An 18,466-nucleotide genomic window follows, 5' to 3' on the forward strand; every position below is an offset into this window, starting at 1 on the left:
GTTTCTTTTTTGTTATATTCACTAGTTTGTTTTATTTTCTGGATTCCATATATAAGTTATATCATACAGTTTTTGTCTCTGACTTATTTCACTAGGTATAACACCCTCTAGGTCCACCCATGTTGTTGCAAATGACAAAATTTCATTCTTTTTTATGGCTGAGTAATATATATATATATATATATATATATATATATATATATATATATCCACATCTTTATCCTTTCATCTGTTGATGGACACTCAGGCTGCTTCCATATCTTGGCTATTGTAAATAATGCTGCTATGAACACTGGGATGCATGTATCTTTCCAAATTAACATTCTCATTTTCTTTGGATATATACCCAGGACTGGAATTGCTGGATCATATGGTAGTTTTATTTTAGTTTTTTTTTGAGGAACTTTCATAGTGTTTTCCATAGTGGCTGTATCAATTTACATTCCCACCAACAGTGTATAAGGATTCCCTTTTCTCCACACCCTCACCAACATTTGTCATTTATGATTTTTTTTGATGATAACCATTCTGACAGGTGTGAGGTGATACCTCACTGTGGTTTTGGTTTGCATTTCTCTGATGATTAGCGATGTTGAGCATCTTCTCATGTGCCTCTTTGCCATCTGTGTGTCTTCTTTGGAAAAAATGTCTATTTGGGTCTTCTGCCCATTTTTTAAATCAGGTTGTTTTGGATATTGAGTTGTATGAGCTGTTCATATATTTTTGATATTAACCCCTTATTGGTCACATCATTTGCAAATATTTTCTCCCGTTTAGTAGGTTGTCTTTTCATTTTATTGATGGTTCCCTTTGCTGTGCAAAAGCTTTTAAGTTTAATTAGGTCCCATTTGTTTATTTTTGCTTTTGTTTCCTTTGCCTTGGGAAACACATCCAAAAAAGTAATTCTATGATTTATGACAAACAGGGCTCTGCTTAGGTTTTCTTCTAGGAGTTTTATGGTTTCTGTTCTTACATTTTGGTCTTTAATCCATTTTGAGTTTATTTTTGTATTTGGTGTAAGAAAATGTTCTCACTTCATTCTTTTACATGTAGCTGTCCAGTTTTCCCAGTTCCACTTATTGAAGAGACTGTCTTTTCTCCCTTGTATATTCTTGCCTCCTTTGTTGTACATTAATTGACCATAAGTGTTTGGGTTTATTTCTGGGCTCTCTATTCTGTTCCACTGATCTATGTATCTGTTTTTGTGCCAGTACCATGTTGTTTTGATTACTGTAGCTTTGTAGTATAGTCTGAAGTCAGGGAGCATTATACCTCGAGCTGTGTTCTTCTTTCTCAAGATTGTTTTGCCTACTGGAGGTCTTTCCTGTTTCCATACAAGTTTTAGAATTATTTGTTCTAGTTCTGTGAAAAATGCCATTGCTATTTTAATATGGATTGCATTGAATCTGTAGATTACCTGGTTAGTATGGTCAGTTTAACAATACTAATTCTTCCAATTCAAGAACACAATACATCTTTCCATCTGTTTATGTTGTCTTCAATTTCTTCCATCATCATCTTATAGTTTTCCAAATACAGGTTTTTTACTTCCTTAGTTAGATTTACTCCTAGGCATTTTATTCTTGTTGATACAATTGTAAACAGGATTGTTTTCTTAATTTCTCTTTCTAATAGCTCATTGTTAGTGTGGGACTGCAACAGATTTCTATAAATTACTTTTGTATCCTGAAATTTACCAAATTCATTGACGAGTTCTAGTAGTTTTTTTGGTGGCATCTTTAAGATTTTCCTTGTATAGTATCAATGTCATCTGCAAACAGGGACAGTTTTATTTCTTCCTTTCCAATTTGAATTCCTTTTATTTCTTTTTCTTATCTGATTGCTGTGGCTAAGACTTCCAATACTATGTTGAATAAAAATGGTGAGACTGAATATCTTTGTCTTGTTCTTGATCTTAAAGGAAACGCTTTCAGCTTTTCACCATTGATTACAATGTTAGCTGTGGGTTTATCATATACGGTCTTTATAAAGTTGAGGCATTTTCCCTCTGTAACCACTTTGTTGAGATTTATTATCATAAATAGATGTTGAATTTTGTCAACTGCTTTTTCTGCATCTATTGAGATGATCATGTGGTTTTTATCCTTCAGTTTGTTAGTGTGGTGTATCACACTGATTGCTTCGTGGATACTGAACCCTTCTTGCACCCCTGGGATAAATCCCACTTAATCATGGTTTATGATCCTTTTAATGTACCATTGAATTGGCTTGTTAATATTTTGTTGAGAAGTTTTGCATGTATGTTCATCAGTGATATTGCCCTGTAATTTTGTTTTTTTGTGATATCTTTGTCTGGTTTTGTTATCAGGGTGATGCTGGCCTCATAGTTTGAGAAGGATAGGTGTTAGCTCTTCTATAAATGTTTGGTAGAATTCACCTGTGAAGCCATCTGGTCCTGGACTTTGGTTTGTTGGGAGTTTTTTTTTTTAATTATTATTATTGATTCCATTTCATTACTAGTAATTGGTCTGTTCATATTTTCTTCTTCTTCTTCGTTCAGTCTTGGGAGACTGTACATTTCTAGGAATGTGTCCGTTTCTCCTAAATTGTCCATTTTATTGGTGTATATTTGTTTACAGGAATCTCTTATGAACCTTTGCATTTCTGTGGTATCGGTTGTAACTTCTCCTTTTCATTTTTGATTTTATTGATTTGGGTCCTCTCTCTTTTTTTCTTGATGAGTCTGGCTAAAGGTTTATCAATTTCCTTTATCTTTTCAAAGCACCAGCTCTTAGTTTCGTCGATCTTTTCTATTGTTTAGTCTCTACTGCATTTATTTCTGCTCTGATCTTTGTGATTTCTTTCCTTCTACCATGGGTTTTGTTTGTTCTTTTATCTTCACTTTATTTGAAAGGTGAAACGAATTTAGGATTTGGTTTCAGATTGTCTTGGCTTTATCATTCAACATGTATGATCTTTAATATATCACTTAGGTTCAAATAATACCTAACACTCAGATTTGCTATGGTTTAGTAAGATAACGTATGTAAAAGTACTTAAAAAAATAAAGCATTACAAATACAAATTATTATGCTTACTACTACTAACAATTAAAATAGGAAGAAATATTTAGAACATCTCAGCTCTTGGCAACACTAATTAATAATAGTAGTTATCACTTACTGTTCCTATTGAATATCGGATCTTGCACCAAGTACTTCACAAATCTTATCTATTTTTAAACTTCATCACAACCTTTAAGAGAGATATTACTCTCCCCATTTTTTAAGGAGGAAACTTAAAAAAGAAATGAAAAAATTTTTTTTGAAATTAAAAAAGATCAAGTAAATTTCCCAAAGGCACACAGTTAACAAATGACAGAAGCAGGAATTGAACCAGGACTGTCTGATGTCAAACTCTCAAACAGTAAAACCTATACCATGCCTGAGTCCCAGATCCTGTTCCTCGTGGTATTATTTTGTCTCTGTGGGATACCTTTAATCGTTCTGTGATTTGTATTTACAATTTACCTTATTTTCAAATGACAGTGCTCTGCTTTTCAGAGGGAACTGACGATGCTGCCACACCTGTGAGACACATACTCCATATATTGAATTATTTTAATGTAATGCTTTTTTTGCCTTTTAGCTTACCCTGCTTTCTTTTTCTTCCTAGTGTGTCAATATCACTTGCTATCGTGTTATATGCTTACTTCATTATCAATTTAGGATCTGGTGGCCTGATGGGAAGTTAAGCTCCTTGAAGGCAATAGTTCCGTCTATCTTGCTTCCTTCCTATGTTCCCCAAGGGCTTAGAACAGTGCCAGGCACCCGATCTATATTTCTTGAATGAATAAATACATATGGGGAGGGGCGGATCTGTAGCAGCTCGTATACATTGCTCTATCCTGTCTTGTAAATCTAACTGCACATCTATGGAACAGCTGACTGGGTGAGTGGAACCTCTGGATTGCAGCTAGCAAAGTATGAAGAGTCTGTGAAGTGATTGTCAGTAGAGGGGAGGCAAACGCAAAACCTTGTGGAGTTTTTCCAAATACATCGCCTGTCCACTAGCCCCTAGCCCCGATTATCGCCTCTCTGTCCAACCCTTCTTTCCTGCTCCCCTAGTGCACTGGGAGCTTTCTGAGGACAGGGACCTCATTTTCATCAATTTGGTTTCCTAGATCCAGCACTCGATGAACGGGCAGGAACTAGTGAATTACACTCAGGGTCTTGGTCTCTTCCTCGTGATCCAAACACCAGGCGCACTGTGCCTCTGTCTGTAGACCCATGAGGACCACAGGGGCCCATATCAAGGTTGGCTTGAAGGCAGAGTCAAGTCGGGGAAGACGAGGATTTCTCCAGCCAGGGCTGCTGATGTTAGCTAGCTCTGCAGGACCAGGAGAGAGGCAGGTCCAGCAGGGAAGTGTAGCGGGGAGGAAGGTCTGGTTTGGCAGAGGGAAGGCTGCCTGCACATCAGGTTCCATCCACGGCTGTCACCTAGGAGGGATAGAAATTTTACTATGTATAACTTCCGCTAACAGTTAGGGAGAAATAGATTAGAAAGGGAAGAGATTCAATAGGATTCAAACTAGGTTTGAATTCCACTTCTGTCCACACCAGCAAAGTATCTTAGCTCACCCAACCTCAAGCACTTCTTCTGCAAGAAGGGAAGACAATGATACTTACCTCATTGGGTTGCTATGAAAATAAAATGAGATAATGTATATAAAACACTCAGCACAGTACAGACACTCAGAAGTGCTGGGAAAATCATTATTAAATTGCCTTACATATGATAAAATACTGTGCTGATGAAAGGGATTATTAGAGAGATGGTGGGAGGCTACCCAAGGGTCGGGAAGGGACCCCTCCCCAAGCCTCCCTCCTCTGGCCCTACCCAGATGCTTGACATTCCAGCCTCCGGCCCTTGGGGAGGCCCTGTTTAAATGCAGATTTTATCTGGTACCCTTTAATGGCATTCATTCCAGTTATTAGCACCTTAACTCTAATCAGATTAACCTCAGTTTAAAAAGGAGTCTTGGGCCCGGAAATGTGGAGTGAGGGAAAAGGTAGTGTGTAGGGGTTCACAGCGCCCGCAGGTTCTTAACGCTTGGGTGGCCTTGGAGGACCAAGGGGAGAGCCTTTGAGGAGACCCGTGAGGCTCGATGCACCGCATCACTGCGAGTGGACTGGAGGGAGGGCGGGACTGGCACCGGGTGGCACATTGTTCTCTTTAACAAGTGCAGAGGCTGCTGGGATGATCACTGGCCATCTATTTACAGGGCTTTAGGAATTTACAGTGGCCTGGGCCATTCTGTAATTTCTCAATCAAAAGAGCTTAAAGGTTCAACTACCCTCCTGCAGAAATGCGGGGAGACAGAGGCTGGGACTCAGGATGGGGAGTCGTCTTCCTTAATGAATAGATTTTACGTTTTAGAGCTATTTTCAGTTTACAAAAAATTTGAGCAGGAAGTTCAGAAAGTTTGCATATATTCCCTCTCCTCCTTTGTTCCCCTATTACAAATATCTTGCATTGGGGTGAAACATTTGCTATAACTGATAAACAAATGTGGATACATGATTACTAACTAAAGTCAATGGTTTACATTAGGGTTCGCTTATGTTGCACTGTTCTATGTGTTTTGCCTGTTTGGCACCTCGGGGGCTGGAGAGGGCGCTGGCTTAGCATCCCTGGGATGTGATCAACACTGTCTTCCCTCCCCTCTTCCTTTCTGTCATTAATACTTTTTCTTTTTCAGGTTTTGGTAGGTCTTTTAGAAAAGATTTAGAGGCACTTGGTGAATGGTTACTTACCTTACTGCCCATTTGAATCACCTATGGAAGTTGAAAAAAAAAAAAATCCTGGTGCCTGGGACCCAGCCTGATTCAGTTAAATACGATTTCCTGGGTGATGCGCAGACACAGGTGTTGATTCAGAATCTCCCCAGGTGTCCCTAAGTGCGGCCAGGGTGGCCAGCCAGTGTCCTAGGTTGTGTGCCTTGGGGCCACTCCGGACTCCCAGGGGTGCTCCTGGAGGGGTCCACGGTAGGGCAGAAGGAGATCACGTGGGTCTCTGGGGGTACAAGTAGCTGTGGAGAGAGCACTTCACATTGTCACACACGTGTGCAAAAAGGCACGTACGGGATATTGGGGGCAACATGGTTTGAGATGCTGAAATACTGGGAAAACCTAAAGGCACACTAGTGGTACATGATTACATAAAAACATGACAGCGCCATACCCTGGGATATTACACAGCTGTTCAAATGAATAAGACAAACCTGTATGTATTGATACTCAAGGTGACGCTCAGAAACTGCGGCCCCTGCTCGAACACGACAGCTGACTGGTCAGAACGGATGCTGACCGTTAGAGGCGGGAACCAGCCCTTGACAGACGGGTCCCCCAGGTGGAATACATAGGCAGAGGGTCCACTTTGCCGACACGTGAAAAACATCTCCAGGGTGTTGTTAAGTGGAAAACGCCAGCACCAGCACAGCGTGGAGAGTGAGATCCCCTTTATGCATGAAAAAGAAGCCCTGAAAATAGGCATAAATATACACATTGGGTGGTAAATTAGAGGAAAGAAATCCAGGAAGGAGATCTAAGTCTACAAGGATAGTGACGTCCTGGGAGGGGACTGAGGATGGCGAAGGGGGCCTGGAACATTTTAGTTCATGTAATTCTGTGTCATTTGAAAAAAATTTTTTAGGGTGAACACATGTTTGTATATTATATGTGTAATGAAAAAAAATAAGTAGATAATTTTTTTATGAGAAGAAAAAATGCCTCTGTGGCCAAATTTCTGGATTGTAGTCCTGGATCTCTCGCCTCTGCACAGGACTTGCCACCTAACCCTTTGCACCTTCGTTTCTCCATCCCTGAAATGGGTATAATATTATTTTATATAGTGAAGATGAAATGAATTGAGATATATGATTTTGGGTGTGGCTAAAAATATACCTGAAGTGGGGTGGAGAGGTTGTCTTTCTCCAGCAGATAAAGGGAGATGATTCACTTTTCAGCAATTCCCTCTGGGAATGAATGAAAATTATCAACATGAAATTGCATGCATAGAAAACAAACTTACCGTTACCAAAGGGGGAAGGGGGGAGGGATAAATTAGGAGTTTGTGATTAACATATACACACTACTATATATAAAATAGATAACCAACAAGGAGCTATTGTATAACACAGGGAACTCTACTCACTACTTTGTAATAACCTAAAAGGGAAAAGAATCTGAAAAAGAGTCTATCTATCAATCTGTCTATCTAACTGAATCACTTTGCTGTACACCTGAGACTAACATGACATTGTAATTCAAATATACTTCAATTAAAAAATTATTACCAAAAAATAAAATACGATAAAATGTCTTTAATAAGCAAAATTTTTTAAAAAGAAATTGCACGTAAGTCAAAAGCTGTGGACAAATGGGAGGACCATTCACTGGCTACCCCTCCCATTTCTACCAGCCACCCCCTCCCTTTCATTTATTCATTCATCTCTTAACCATTCACCAAATGCTGACGAAGCAAGTTTAGACTGGTGCCTAAACTCCAGTCCCTCAGAAAGTGACCTTATATGGAAACAGGGTCACTGCAGGTGTAACTAGATGAGATGAGGTTGTCCTGGAGTAGGGCTAGCCATTAATCCAACATCACTGGTGTCCTTACAGGAAGAGGGGACAAAGCCTAGTGATGACAGAGACAAGACACTTGCTGTAGCTACGTGCGCACCCAGGACTCCCAGATCTCAGCCACCACAGAGGCTGAGAGGCCGTAAGGACTCTCCTTTACAGTTTTCAGGAGCGCGGCCCTGCCCACACCTTGACTTTGGACTTCAAGCCTCTAAACTATAAACAATAGATTTCTATTACCTTAAACCACTCAGTTTGCGCACCTTGCTGGGTCTGTCCTGGGAAACTAACACGGGGGCAGTGAAAGCACACGTTTGGGCTTTGGAATCAGACAGATCTAGGGTTAAATTCTGTCCCCATCATTCTAGTTGTGTGATCCCAGGTACCTTATTTAGTGTGTCTAATCCTAGTGCCCTTGTCTATAGAGACAGAGAGAACAATAGTGCCTGTGTCACAGGCTATCAATACTACGAAGTGAAGTAATATAAATAAAGCACGCAGCACAGTCCTTGTACGTGAGACACCGAGTAAAATGTCAGATCCCCCCTTAAGCATTTCTTTTGTAAGCCCTGGGTTTTCTATATACGTATGTGTGTGTTACATATGTGTAATAAAATTTGAAGAAGCATTGTTACGACCCTTGAAAGAACTGCAGCTGGGGAAAACCCAAGTAAATTGGATTGATTGTCTCACCCTGAATTCTCCCCCAGGGTAAGGGTTTATCAGGAGGGGAAATGAACCTTTACCAACATTGACTCTTTTGCATCAGGCATCATATGAGGCAACCCTATGAAGTAGGGACTATTTCCATTTCCACTGAAGGTACATCATTGTCATTAAAATCTAACCTGGAGGGCTTCCCTGGTGGCGCAGTGGTTAAGAATCTGCCTGCCAATGCAGGGGATAGTGGTTCGAGCCCTGGTCCGGGAAGATCCCACATGCCAGAGAGCAACTAAGCCCGTGTGCCACAACTACTGAGCCTGCCCTCTATAGCCCGCGAGCCACAACTACTGAAGCCCGTGAGCCACAACTACTGAAGCCCACACACCTAGAGCCCATGCTCCGCAACAAGAGAAGCCACTGCAATGAGAAGCCCGCGCACTGCAACAAACAGTAGCCCCTGCTCACCGCAACTAGAGAAAGCCCGCGTGCAGCAACGAAGACCCAACACAGCCAAAAATAATAAATAAAATAAATAAATTTATTTTTTAAAAAAATCTAACCTGGGGACTTCCCTGGTGGTCCAGTGGTTAAGACTTCGCCTTCCAGTGCAGTGGGTGCAGGTTCGATCCCTGGTCCGGGAGCTAAGATCCCACATGCCTCAGGGCCAAAAAACCAAAACACAAAATAGAAACAATATTGTAACAAATTCAAAAAAGACTTAAAAAAAAGGGTCCACATCAAAAAAAAAAATCTTAAAAAAAAAAAAGAATCTAACCTGGATTCAGGACTTGTCACAGTTTTTTTCCCAGCTCAGGTCTGTTTCAGCCTTCGGTGCCCCATGCTCCCTACAGATGCTGGATGAACCAGGCCTTAATGTGCTCTTGCCATCTCAGGCCTTGGCCCCTACTGCCTTTCCATGGTGTACGGAACCCTCTCCTTGCCATTTCAAAGCATCTTGGCCCTGCCCAAGTGCTTCCTCTGTGTAGCAACCAGGTAGGCACAAGCTCAGCCCAACTTTGCCCAGGTACCCCTGCAGCGCGGCACTCAGCCGACCTCGCCTCCTGTTTCCTACCCCAGGACCTGGGCTCCCTGGAAGAATCCGCTCACACAAGCACCACTTGTGGGGCTACCCTCGAGAGAAGAGTTGATGAGCTGGAGGATAAGTCTTGTATCCTTTTGTTCTCCAGAAGCACAGCCCTGAGATGGATTTCATAAGCTCCTTGGAGGATTCTGGTAGGATCCAGCATCAGCTGTCCTTAGTGGCGGCCAATGGATAAAGCATTCTGCTAGAGACTTTCCCTTCTCTGGTTTCACATCCTTGGGCCCTAGGATCACATTTCCAAATAAATATCTGAGACTCTACTTTGCGAAAACCCCTAGAAGCTTGGTGCAGTCGCCTTTCAAGGTGCAGGTCAAATATCCAGGGACGTGGGACCTACCTTCTCAGCCTCGTTGATGTCCCCGTGCTGTTAGGTCTTGCCGCTCTTCCAGCTGCCTCCCACCTTCTGCACAATTTTGTACCCTGTCACCACACTGCATTGTAATTGCTCCCACAGGGAGCTTTTCGACCAGACTAGAAACTCATTGGGGCAAGAGCCTGTGTCTTAATCATCTTTGATTTATGGTGTCTAGTAGATTATTTTCACTTAGCAGGCGCTCAAAAGTGTACGTTAACTCTATTCCTTGGGTTATAAGGGCCCTCACGGATAGCACATCTTTTCCTGGGACAGGGTGGAGAATTGGGGCACATTCTCAGTGGTGTTGTCTCTGGGTTCCCCCCAGGGGCCCAGGGGCCCTGCTGGGCCCCTGCCTCCCCCTAGCAGGGTCCTGGGAGGTTTGTACGCCTTTCTGGGTGATTGCTAATGTCTCCCTTCTGTTCTACCACTTGGTGTCTTCCACTAGGAAATATATGCTCACTCCTATTTCTCTCTCCCTGACAGATATTGTACCTTATAAGGAGCACTCCTGAGGTTCTCCAGCTCCTTTCTTCAATAAACAGGTCAGAAGATGCTGGATGCTGGTAACCTATGTCACATGTAAAAGTATTTCTTTCTGAGAAGATGCTGCCTAGATAACGTACAACGAAATGTAGGTATCAATATAATCTCAGTTCAGAACCAGTAAAAAGTTAGGAATCTGCAGGAGAAGAATACATTTTGAAATGGAAAATGTTCATTATAGAATATTAAAGGAAAAAAATCAAAAGCAGATGTGGTGTGATATTAACACACCCACCACTAAAAACAGTTATATGCTCAGAAAACAAAAAGCGGCTGGAAAGTAATCACCAAAATGTTAAGGTATCTTTGGTGGTGAAATTATTATTTTTCTTCCTTAATGTTTTTGTTTTCTACAACGAATATATGTTACTTTATTTATTAAATAGGTTCTGTATTTTCATGGTACACAAAAAATAGATATTTACTGAAAAGAAAGTCCTCCCATCCATTCCTGGCCCCCATCTACCTGGTTCCTTTCTTTGGAGGTACCCACAGTTACCAGCTTCCGACACATACACACACCCAACGCACAATATATTTTACACAAGTTGTAGCATATTATATACATTGTTCTGTATCTTGCTTTCTTTACTTGACAATGTATCTTAGTAATTTTTCTGCATCAGGATAAATAGTTGCCTCCCCCCTTTTTAATTGATGCATAGTATTACGTTACATGGATGTATCAAAATGTATACTGATGGTAAAGCATTTATGTTATTTCCAACTTAAAGTCACAGCATTGTTGTTACAAACAACGAATGTCCCTGACAGTCATTTTTCATATGTGCAGGTGTATTTGGAGGCTAGATGCCCAGAGATGAAATTAACTCAAAAGGTACGTGAATCTGTAATTTTGGCAGAAATCGGAAAACGTCACTGGGCAGAAGATGGATCAATTTGCACTACTATCAGCAATTTGTGAAGGTCTGTTTTCTCACACTCTCATGAGCAGTTATCAAACTTAAAAAAAATCTTTACCACCTTACAGGTGAAAAGATGGCATTACATTGCACCTTAAGTTTGCATTTCTCTTGTAATGAATGGGGTTAACATCTTTTCATATGTTTAAGAGCTACAGATCTTTGACTTATGATGGGGTTGCGTCCCCATAAACCCAGTGTAAGTTGAAAATTTCATGAGATTAAAATACAACTAGTACACTTCACCTAACGAACATCATTGCTTAGCCTTGCTTACCTTAAAAGTGCTCAGAGGGCTTCCCCGGTGGCGCAGTGGTTGAGAGTCCGCCAGCCGATGCAGGGGACGCGGGTTCGTGCCTCAGTCCGGGAAGATCCCACATGCGTGAGCCATGGCCGCTGAGCCTGCACGTCCGGAGCCTGTGCTCTGCAACCCGAGAGGCCACAACAGTGAGAGGTCCGCGTACCGCAAAAAAAAAAAAAAAAAAAAAAAAAAAAAATGCTCAGAACACTTACATTAGCCTACAGATGGGCAATATCGTCAGACACAAAGCCTATTTTATAATGAAGTGTTGAATATCTCATGTAATGTGTTGAATACTGTACTGAAAGTACACCATCATGAAGTCAAAAAAATCATGTTAAACCACCCTAAGTTGGGGACTATCAATATTTGGGTTTCTTTTTCTGTGAACTGTCCCTATTCTTTGTCCATTTTCCATTAGATTGTTGGATTTTCTCTTATTTACTTTTAGTTCTTTACATATGAAGGAATGTAGCACTTGCCTCTCATATGAGTTACAAATATTTTTTCCAGTTTGTTGTTTATCTTTTGGGTTTTCTGAGGTATTATAATTATTATTGTTGTTATTTTGTTTTTGTTTCGTAGAAGTTGTAAGAAGTTTTTCCAGGGTAAAATTCATCACTCTTTTCTTTTATGCTTCCGGATTTTGCATCATACTTTCTCTCACATGAGGTTATAAAATTCTTCTCATGTTTCCTTTTAGTAATTTGTGATTTCATTTAAATCTTTCATCCATCAGAATCTATTTTGGTGTTAGTTATGAGATAGGGATTCCCTTTATTTTTTTCTTCAGATGGATTTCCCATTGAGTCAACACCTTTAATTTAATAGGCAAAATTCTCATATATCCTTAACTCTATTTCTGAATTTTGTATTTGGTGTTAGTGATCTTTGTTTCTATTCATGTTGTTTTGATTTTTGAGGACAAAATAGGTTTTTATATCTGGTAGTTTCAATCTTCTTGTTACTCTAATTTTTCCAGAATTTTCCTGGGTATTCTTGGTAATTTTTCCATATGAAATTTAGAACCAGCTAGCCTAGTTCCAAAAAAATACCCTTTTGGTATTTTTATTGGGATGACATTAAATTTAGAGATGAACTATCTTGACAGGTTTATGGTCATGAGAATTCAGGGATGTGGTATGCCTTTGTATGGTTAAATCTTCTTTTGTGTCTTTTGGTAGCATTAACATTTAAAATTATAGAGACTGAATATTTCTTAAGTTTATTCTCAGGAATTTTTTTTTGATGCTATTCTAAATAGGGTCTTTTCTTTCTTTATGTTTTCTAAGCAACTATTTTTGTATATGTGAATGCTATCTGATTTCCATATGTATAAATGGAATTTGTTAAATTCTGTTTGAGTTTGTAATGTTTCTATTTGATTCTCTTTTTTTCAGGTATACCAGGGATCTGCAAACTATAGACTCTGGGACTAATCTAGCCATGCACTGTTTTTGTACGGCTGAAGACTAAGAATGGTTTTTTTACATTTAACAGAACTGTTTTGTTTGTGGTACTCGGGCCTCTCACTGTTGTGGCCTCTCCTGTTGCAGAGCACAGACTCCGGACGCGCAGGCTCAGCGGCCATGGCTCATGGGCCCAGCCTCTCCGCGGCATGTGGGATCTTCCCGGACCGGGGCACGAACCCGTGTCCCCTGCATCGGCAGGCGGACTCTCAACCACTGCGCCACCAGGGAAGCCCACATACTACTTTTCAAAGTTGTGAACTGTAGAAAACAAACAGAGGAAGCATTTATACAATTTTGAGAAAAATAATAGAATAAACTCTTATGTACTCACCATCTAAGGCAAGAAATAAAACTTCATCATTGCACAGGTGTGCACCTACATGTCCTTCCCCAAAGGCTCCCCTTTCCTCACTCAGAGCTAATTTTGTGCTCATTATTTTCTTTCTTTTCTTTAGAGATTTCACTTCCTAAGTAGTTCTCTAAGTCACTTTAATCATGATCTATCATTTACTTCATATAAATAGAATCCTATTGTATGCTGTCTTTGAGTTGTTCCTTTTGCCCACTGTTACATTTTGAAGCTTTTTCCCATGCTGACGCACAGAGTATTTCTACGTGTGACTCTAGCTCAAGGGACTTATCTATTCTACTGCCGATGGACATATGGTTCGCTTGCATTTTTTTCTTCTGCGGAGAATACCACTATAAACAACATTCTTGTGAAGGTCTCCTGGTGCACATGTGCGAAAGCCAAACAGTTTTCCCATAGTGATTATGACATTTCAAATTCCCATCAGCACTGGATGATAATTCCATTCCCACTAATCCTTGGAATTGGCAGAATTTTGAATATTTGCTCATCTGGTGAGTCTGAAAAGTATGTTGTGATTTTAATTTGCATTTCCCTGATTATTAATAGTTGACAGTTTTATATATGTGTGGAGCGTTTGTGCTTCATTTTCTGTGAACTTTTTGACGATTTTGTTTATTTGGGCGGGGGGAGGATGTTTGTCTTCTTTCTACTGATATGAAAGAATTTTTGTATTTTGGATACTAATCTTTTTGGTTCTATTATTCCCATGTCTTCGCCTCCTCTGTAATTTTTGATAGTGTCTTTCGAGGAATAGGTGATCATAATTTTAATAAATGATCTTAATTTTAAAAAGATGAGGAATTTCTTTATGGCATATTGAGCTCCTTTTCAAATGCTTATTGGCCCTTCGGGTATCATCTTTCATGAAGCTCCCGTTCAAGCCTTTTGTCAATTAAAAAAATGGTATTAAAAAATATGTCTTTTTCCTGTTATTTTGTAGGAGTTAAAAAATATATTTTGGATATTTGTCCTTTCTCAGATATACGTATTGTGAATATTTTCTCCCACTCTGTGGCCTGCCTTTTACTTTTTAGGTGTCTTTTGATAGCACAAGTTTTGAATTTTGATAAAGTTTAATATATCATTGAAAAAATTTTGTACTTCACACTTTTTGCATCCTGTTTTTAAAAGATTTTCCTTCTCCAAGGTTATGAAGATATTTTCCTGTTCAGTCTTCTGGAAGCTTTCTGGTTTTAGCGATCCTGCGCGGTCTTATGATTCATCTTAAATTAACTTCTGCGCATGGCATGAAATAGGGGTCATATTTAATTTTTTTGTATAAGGGTATCCAGTTGTTCTAGCACCATTTATTGGAAAGTTCTTTTTTTCCCTGTTGAATCCCATTGGCACCTTTGTCAAAAATCAAGCGATTGTGTTTGAATGATTTCACTTCTAGACTTCTCTATTCTATCCCGCTCTTTATTACGACAATATCATGCTGTCTTATTTCTACAGCTTTATATTTTCCTGAAATATGACAGTGTAACTTCCCCAGTTTTTCTGCCATCTTTAAGATCGTCTTGGCAATGCATATACAATTTAGAATGAGCATGTCAATTTCTTCAGAAAGGCTTCTGGGATTTTGTTTGGGACTGCATTGAATCTAGAGGTCTATAGATCAATTTGGGACAAGCTGAGGTCTTAACAACAGTAAGCATACTAATTCATGAACATAGCATATCTCTACAGTTATTTAGGTCTTATTTTATTTTTTTTTCCTCAGAAATATTTAAAAATAATCAGTGTCAAGCTCTTTCCCATACTTCGTTAGATTTGGAATTTGACTTTTTTTTAAAGCCATGGTAAATGAGACCGCTTTTTGTTTCAATTTCCAATTACTCACTGCTAGTACATAGAAAATGTAGAAATAGACTATATATAAATATAGCCTACATAAACACAACTGATTTGTAAATATTGGCCGGTAACCTTGCTAAATTCATGTATTAATTATAGCTGTTTGTTTTTAGATGTCTTTAGATTTTTTAAGTATGCTATCAGAGATAAAATGTTGCTTTTTTCTTTTGTAGCATTTACACCTTTCATTTATTTTTCCTGCCTTATACACTTCCTATGACCTCCACTATAATACTAAATAGAAGTGGTGAGAGTGGACGTCCTTGCTGTTCTTAGAGGAAAGTATTCAATATTTGACTATTAAGTGTGATGTCACTGTAGGTTTTTAGAAAATATTTTACTGAAATTCTAGGATTAAGAATTTTAAAATTAAAAAATGATAAAAATAATAAATAATCTTGTGGGTGTCTGAACAAAAATTCTCATACGTATAAGGAGAATGCTATCAGGCTGGCTTGAGGCGTCAACAACATTCTAACGTTAGAAGAAAGTGAAGCAAACACCACAAGGTGTCAAGGAAAAGGTGTCATAAGAATTTTACACACCAATAGCTGTCATTTTATGTAAAGGCGCTGACAGATATTTTTAAGCAGACAAACGTTTTGGAACTATCCACCTAAGAAATCCTCCTTAGTATCTACTAGATTGACCAGATTTAGCTGACATTTTTCTAGAGTAAAAATGGTCAATGATTGGCAATTTAGTGGTTTAGTTTAATAGAAACGTGAAGGGAACAGCCATGTTGAAGGATTTAAATAGACAAGGACAGTTTTTAAAATGTGTGTATCGTGGTTTCAGAAGAGAAAGTAAATGCTATCAATTTGACAATGTAGAAATAATAATTATAAATAATAAAAATCTTGAGATGGAGAAGGGAGAGGAGATGAGAAGTTTAATTGCACTTATCGCTTCATCCTTCACGTGGGAAGAGGGGAATGTGCAGCCAACAGGATATTATGAAGCTGGACAGACCGTGTGAATTGTCTGCCCCCAATCCACTTGTAGCCCTGTTCTCTCTTCCGTTCTTTAACAGAAGTTGGAAAGCTAAAATTCTAGCTATCCCAGCACACTTTGCAAGTAGGGAGAGCTGGGTCACACCATTCCTAACCAATGAGATCTCAAATCTGCTTGGAGAGGATTTATGTCCAATACAAAGACACAGTTACAAAAGGAGAAGACGCTGGTCCTGTTCCTGCCTGGATTACAAGTGAGAGCCCAGAGGAGTCATTTATTCACACTGTAGCTTGTGGAACTAAAAGATGGAAGGAACTTGGGACTACGATAAAATCGTGGAGCCACTCAAACAGGCTGCCCAGCCTAAGGACTTTTATTTAAGCCCTTCTTATTGAAACTCTGGTTTATTCGGTTCCTGGTTATTAAAGTCAAACTCTTTCTTAACTGACTCAGATTTGGGGATCCAGAGGTGAGGCTCTGAGATCCAGACCTGGCTGGGTAGGGGAGGCACAGAGCTGGTGTTAACAGCACAGGTGTGGAAGCAGACAGGCTCTGTCTGTGTCCTGGCTCTGCTACTTACTGGCTTTGGGTCCCTGGACAAATTAACCTAAAACTTAGTTCTTCATCTTAAATCTGCATAGTGAAAAGACTTAACTTGTAACATTGTTTTGCAAATCAGAAATGCATGTACACAGCTTAGCGTAGCGACGGGCACGTGGTCATGTCCATGAGTTGTGACTCTTTAAAAGTCAAATGTCAGCTCGAGCCACTCTGCCTTTCTCAGATATGATTAACCTTGGCTTGAACGCCCATTCCACAGCCCTGTGAAAATCCGGAGCCCATCTGCAGTAGGCAGACTTCTAAGGTGGCCCCGATGATCCCTGCCTCTTCGTATTCATGCCCTTGTATAACTCCCTCCCCTTGAGCCTGGGTTGGACCTGGTGACTTGCTTTTAATGGACAGAATACGGCAAAATGGAAGGGATGTTGCTTCTGTGATTAGATTACAGAAGATTGTGACTTCTGTCTTGCTAATAGACTCCACCGCCTTCCTGGTTTGTGTGCACTGGTGACCGTGCTGGAGAGATCCACTGTAGCAAGGACCTGAGGGCAGCCTCTGGTCCACAGTCAGAGAGGAGGTGAACAGCAGCCCCAATCATGTGAGTTCAGAGGAGTATCTTTCTCCCGACGACCTTGCAGATGAGACCCCAGCATGGACGACACCCCCTAAGAGACCTTGGCTGTGGCCTTGTAAGAGACCCTGAGGCAGACGACTCAACCATGCATAGATCCTGACCCACAGAAATGATGAGATAATAAATATGTTGTTTAAAGCCACTAGGTTTTAAGGTAATTTCTTATGCAATAGAGGGGTCATACACTTTAAAAAAATCTTGATATTGGTCATATTTCTGTTTGCCTTAACAATCTAGTGTCTGTGCCCCTTCACTGTTTTCCACAAAAATATCCCATCAGATCTAAATATTTTTGGAGTGGGGTATATTTAATGAGGATTGTGGGCTAGGGGAAATTTCATCCCTTCTCTCCTCCTTTTTCTTCATGAACAATAGCAAATCCTTCCTCAAGATGAAGAAATGAACAATAGCAGGTCCTTCCTTTGACCTGAGCCAAATAGTTCTGCCCAAGCCCCTGCCAAAAGATACAGTTTCTTTCTTAAGAGAAATTCTGGAAAATCCAAGTTTTCTCATCTTCTTCCATAATAGTCTTATTGCTGTTAGTGGGGAAAAGAAAAAAAAAAAAAGGAACCATGGTCATATCATCAGGAGAAGAGAAGGCTGAGGTGTGAGACAAACCTTCAAACCCAGGGTAGATTCCAAGAGTTCAAAGAGAAGGTCAAAGAGAAACATCTCTGTACACCGAGAAAGGATGAAAGGAAACAGGTTTGACTTCCACGAGAGCTAGAGGGGCCAAGATCTCTTTCTTGAAAGGCAGCGAGCCACAGGTTAAGTCAGTAATTTGTCTGGAACCTTTCAGGTGTTGCCCTCTTGGAGGCCGGAGAATGACGTGACCTTCGCAGCAGATTCCCACCAGCCCTCTCAATTCAAATGTGAAAGGTCGGAGAGGAGAAGGACCTTCCCTAGGGTCACTCAGCATAATGTAGCATCATGGGTCCAAATGTTGCCTGATTCTTGTGCTATTCCCTAGACCTGCTGCCAGACCAGGTTAGAAGGGGGAGGCCGGAGGAGAATGTCTCCACATTCTTGTTCTAATGTTAGCAAGAGGGGGCGAGTAGCAGAATGGAGCCCAATCCTGAAAGAAAGGGGGCGTGAAAGATTTGGGCAGTGAAAATAGAGAA

Source organism: Globicephala melas, chromosome 10, assembly GCF_963455315.2.
Source record: "Globicephala melas chromosome 10, mGloMel1.2, whole genome shotgun sequence".
In the NCBI taxonomy this organism is placed as follows: Eukaryota; Metazoa; Chordata; class Mammalia; order Artiodactyla; family Delphinidae; genus Globicephala; species Globicephala melas.